Source organism: Furipterus horrens, unplaced genomic scaffold (genome assembly GCF_987537825.1).
Source record: "Furipterus horrens unplaced genomic scaffold, mFurHor1.1.pri manual_scaffold_6, whole genome shotgun sequence".
Classification (NCBI taxonomy): Eukaryota; Metazoa; Chordata; class Mammalia; order Chiroptera; family Furipteridae; genus Furipterus; species Furipterus horrens.
The window spans coordinates 84506149-84511022 of record NW_028327176.1 but is presented as its reverse complement, the minus strand read 5'-3'; the positions used below and the strand labels follow the sequence as shown (position 1 = coordinate 84511022).

At 40.6% G+C, this 4874-nt stretch overlaps 1 pseudogene; it reads left to right on the top strand.

Moving 5' to 3' along the window:
* The first annotated feature begins 1710 nt into the window (after positions 1 to 1710).
* LOC150006682 (solute carrier family 9 member D1 pseudogene) lies at positions 1711 to 3189 on the top strand (annotated as a pseudogene).
* The last annotated feature ends 1685 nt before the right edge of the window (positions 3190 to 4874 follow it).

The window sequence follows — 4874 nt, the reverse complement described above, 5'->3', positions numbered from 1 at the left end:
AAAGGTCTTAGCTGGGAGTTGAAGGGTTAAATAAGGGCTGCAGCAGAGATGCCAGGCTCAGGCTGAAAACTGCCAGTTTTTAAAAAGTGACCCCCCGCCCCCCCGCTGTGTTGGAGAGTCGGGCACCCTGCTGTTTTGAAACCCTGTCTGGGTTTGAATAGAGGGTTAATTACCCTGTTCTCAGGACCTAGTAGCTCCCAGGTCCAGAAGTTAGTGTTTCAAAGGCTTATATGCTTACTTTTCCTTCTTATTTCTCTTCCACTTCCAGTGTCCTTCCTTCCTATGCCATAAATAGATGTGGCATATGTCTCTTTTCTTTATTCCTTCACTTTCTTCAACTTACACAGACCATCTACGACTTACATGCTCAGATGCTCTGCAACATAACATTCTAAAATAATCATTAGAATTATAAATAATTAGAACTTTATAGACTTTTGGAGATTCTTGTAGAATTTCCTTATTTGACAAAGCTTTTCAAGTATTTTAAATGTATTAAGCCTGATTAATCTAAAATTTTCTTTTTCTTTTAAGAAGAAAAGAATAAATCCTTGAGCTATTTCAAGGGCTTACAGCATAAGAAGAGATGATACACAATGAAGTTTAATAAAATATGAGTATTTAGTAGAAATGTCTTGCCTGCAGAAAAAGACTTGGGAGGTGACACATTTAAGTGATATTTAAAACATTGACCTCAGAGGAGGTCACCTAGGGAGTGATTATTACAGAAGAGAAAGAATAAGGACTGAACCCTGGACCCTCCTCCAGTACTGAGTGATATGATCATACCGCAAATAATAGTTGACTGCACAGTTCTGGTTCCACATGTAGGAGACATGTAGACCAACTTTAGTGTGCACAGAAATCACCTGGACATCTAATTAAGATCCAGGCAGTCTGGAATGAGGCATTATTTTGAACTTTTAACAAGGTTGGTACTGATACTGATAGTCTTTATGTCACATTTAGTAGCAAGAACATAGAACAAGATTCCCACAGGGCTGTCCATCAGGCTCACATGTGGAGCTTGTTAAATAAACAATTCCTGGACTCTGGGCCATTGAGATTGTGCCTGGGAAGAGGCTTGAGTATTTTGTTAGAAGCCCACAAGCAGTTCTGAGGCTTAGCCAAATTAGTAATCATTGATGTCAATGATCAGAGCACCAAGATGGGGGAGAGATTCCTAAACTCACATTTTTTTTTTTTCTGGGAAGGAAAAGGCAAGAAATATCCTGGGAGATACATGTTGTTTTCTTTCTCATGGGATACAGCCAGGTGGAATATTTAGGTAGTGGTTCAGCATAAAGAAAAACCTCTAAATGCTTGTTCTCTATTACCTACATTGATTTCTCAACTCACTTTTTATGAGCAAACAATGGAATCCAACTTTTTCTAATACAAATAAATATATGTTATTGGGGGCTCATTTTATTTCAGAGAAAGCCACAGAACAGGATTGAAACTAGAACAGCCAGGAACAGAATTCATGACCCCATTCTAAATTGGTTTCCACACATGAACCACTGTCCCTATAGCTGGGCACACATAACACTGTTGACACCACTGACACTCCTGGTACTGAACTCTGCAACCTGTAGCTAGGACTGCTATCATTGATGTGCTTGGAAACTGGATGTCACTGTTCCTACTTATACTTTGCCAAATGAATTCTGCACAGTCCCAGCCTTTTTGTGACACCATGTCCTAATTCTTGAAGATGTAAGGAAGATAGCCAATTGTTTAAAGGAAGAAAAAGGATACACTTGATGAGAAATAAATCAGTCAAAGTGGTCAGTTTTGAGGCAGTTCTGAGGGAAGAAGAAGAGGCCAGTTCCAAGAAAAATTTCTCAAAATGGAAAGGGGGGGATGACTTAGTTCTTAGCTTGTTGATTGACTCCCAGAACATCCAGTATATTTTGACCAACCTCAAAGATGCAACAATCCCACATGCAGATCACTACTACATAAAGCACATTGTTACCATAGGAATGTTGTCCTTACCTTGTGGCTGGCTATGAACAACAACAAAACAGAATTGCCTACAATTTCTGTGGTGTACTTCTGGGACCTTTAGAACTAAACAGTATTAATTCTATTGTAGAAGTGGAGACATTAGGAAAATTTTATGTATTCTTTACTCTTTTTCTTATTGGCTCAGGATTTTCCCCAGAAAAGCTGAGAAAGCTGTGGAAGGTACCCTTACAAGGGCTGTGTTATACGATTGCATTTGGTTTATTATGGGGACAACAGATCAGATCTACTCAGAGAATTTTCATTTCTACTTGCTTGTCCTTATCAAGCACACCCTTAGTGTCCAGATTCCTCATGGGCAGTGCCTAGGGTGAAAAAGAAGGTGATGTTGACTATAGTACTGTGTTACTTGGAAGGCTAGTGCTGCAAGATGTACAGCTGGGGTTATTCATAGCTGTCATGCTAACTCTTTTTAAATTTTATTTTTTTCATGCCAACTCTTATTCAAGCAGGGGCCATACATACTCTAGCATTGTCATGGAAATACTACAACTATTGGCTTTGATCAGTCAGATTCTTTTTTCACTAGCTGCTGTTTTTCCTGTTATATCTTGTTATAAAGACTTACCTCATAGGACTGTATTCTGAAAAGCTGAATATGGAAAGCAGAGGGAACAGAGAAGTCTTTATCTTAGAAATCTTTGCTTTCACATTTTAAATGCTAATGGTCACAGAGATGTTGGATGTCTCCATGGAACTGGGCTGCTTCCTGGACACAGCACTCATCTATTCCCCAGGCCACATGGTCGCTGAGGAGATAATGTCTTGCACTGACCCTATTCATGACTTTCTGGCTATCCTTTTCTTTGTATCCACAGGCCTTCATGTGTTTCCCACTTTTGTGGTGTATGAGCTCACCATCCTGATGGTCCTCACTTTGTCTGTAGTGATCATGAATTTGTTCAGGCTGCACTAGGTTTGTTTCTCCTCTTGACAAAAACCAGTCAGTACATTAAGTGAATCATGGCCAGAGGGCTAACTCAAATCAATAAGTTCTTTTGTCCTGGAAACAAAGCATGCAAAACCGAGATTATTTCTCAGGAGGTGTACCTCCTAATCTTGACTGTGAGTATGCTTAGTGTTTTACTGACCCCAGTGCTGTAGAGAGCTGCAGTTACAAAGTGTGTGCCATGACCAGGTAGACAGTCAAGTTTCTAAGAGCACCGAGGTGATTCAAAACAACTTTGTAATGCAAAACGTGTGTGCAGAAAAGCATACGTTTTGCACAGTTCTGTAACTGCACTTAGGGGAACAAAATGCACTATTAAGGTGGGGATGTCTTATTTTCCCAGTTTTACAAACTATTACTGCCATATTTTAGAATATTCCAGAGTAATTTTTTGCATTTAACTGATAACACTGCATTTTACAAATCATCTTGACTATTTTGACTGGATCTGCCTTTTTTTTCTAAAATTAATGCTAACTTTCTATTGTTATTTTATCAGTTCATAACTTTTTAGTAAAAAGAATTAGAAAGCTTTTTATTATTGTAAAACTTTAGTGTTGTAATCTGTTGGTCAAAATTGTAAGGGGCAAGGAAACTGGTGATTCTCAAACTAGTAGAAAATAATTAGCAGCAAAGGACAAATGTAATCTTGAATTAGGGGTCTCCGAGCCAGAGTTAACAGTATTACTACACTTACAAGTCAGGAAGGGACATTCTGCAGCTCAGCACAAATGCCTGTCTCTGAGATCAAAGGGGAAAGATATTCATTACCAAACACAGGAAAATGGGAAAATGTAGCTAGACAGCCCAGCAAATTAGGGAAATTTCAGAGGAGAGCTGAAGACAGACCTATAACCAGATCACCCTTAATTAATTAGCACCCTCAGTTAATTTAGCTAATCATGTTAGATTGTAACTCCGGAGTATCAAGCATGGAAAAATGGAGGAGGAGGGGTAGGGGGTGGTTTTTACTTGAGTTAGGATAAGAACAACCTGTTCTGTTTGTAAGCATTCACCTTTGATTTGGCTGCACTGAGAACTGCAGATCTGTGAAAAAACAACTGCCTTCAGACTTCTGGCCAAGATGGAGGCTTAGACTGACACGCTCAGTCTCCCTCCACAACTAACTAGGAATACAACTACCTCAAAACTAAAAATAACCAGAAATTCCAGAAAATAAAACTACATGGAAGCTCAATGTATGAAGTTATAAACCAGCGGTGCTCATCTGGATAGGTAGGAGGGGCGAAATTGGAATCGGGACGGAAAGGTCAGGCTGTGCTGTCCGCGGTAGCAGCGGGGATAGCAGCAGGACTGCGAGAAATGCCAGGGGAGCAATCCTGGCTGCAGTTGAGACCTGAAAGCTTGAGATTCCAGTGCTGGGTAAGGTAGACCCACCATTGCCCTGAATGATGAGGCCGTGGGGAAGGAGCCTTCCGGTCTCTCAGCGGAGAGTAATGGCAGGAATCCATCTTGGACCCCTGCCGCCACACAAAGCGCCACAGAGCGGTGAAAAAGGTTGCTGGTCGCAGGGTAAGACGAGTGCACAGGGCACTGCCCCCTACAGCCCACCTAGGAAACAAAGTTAAACAGAAAACTGACAGGATGAAACAGACCATGATTGAAATCCCGGTGACGCAGCTCACCAGGCAGCAGATGAGGGACCTAACTGATGAGCAAATAAGAAATCTTTCCGAGGCTCAGTTCAGATAGCTCATAAGGTGGCTTACAGAATTAATAAAAGATTTGGAACAAGACAGGGAAGGAATGAAAGCTAGTCACACTGAAATGAACGAAAACACATACAAGACAAGTGGTGAGGAAATGAAAACCAGAGATCAAATCAACAAATCGGAACATAGGGAAGGAACAAACAGTCAACCAGTGCAGAATG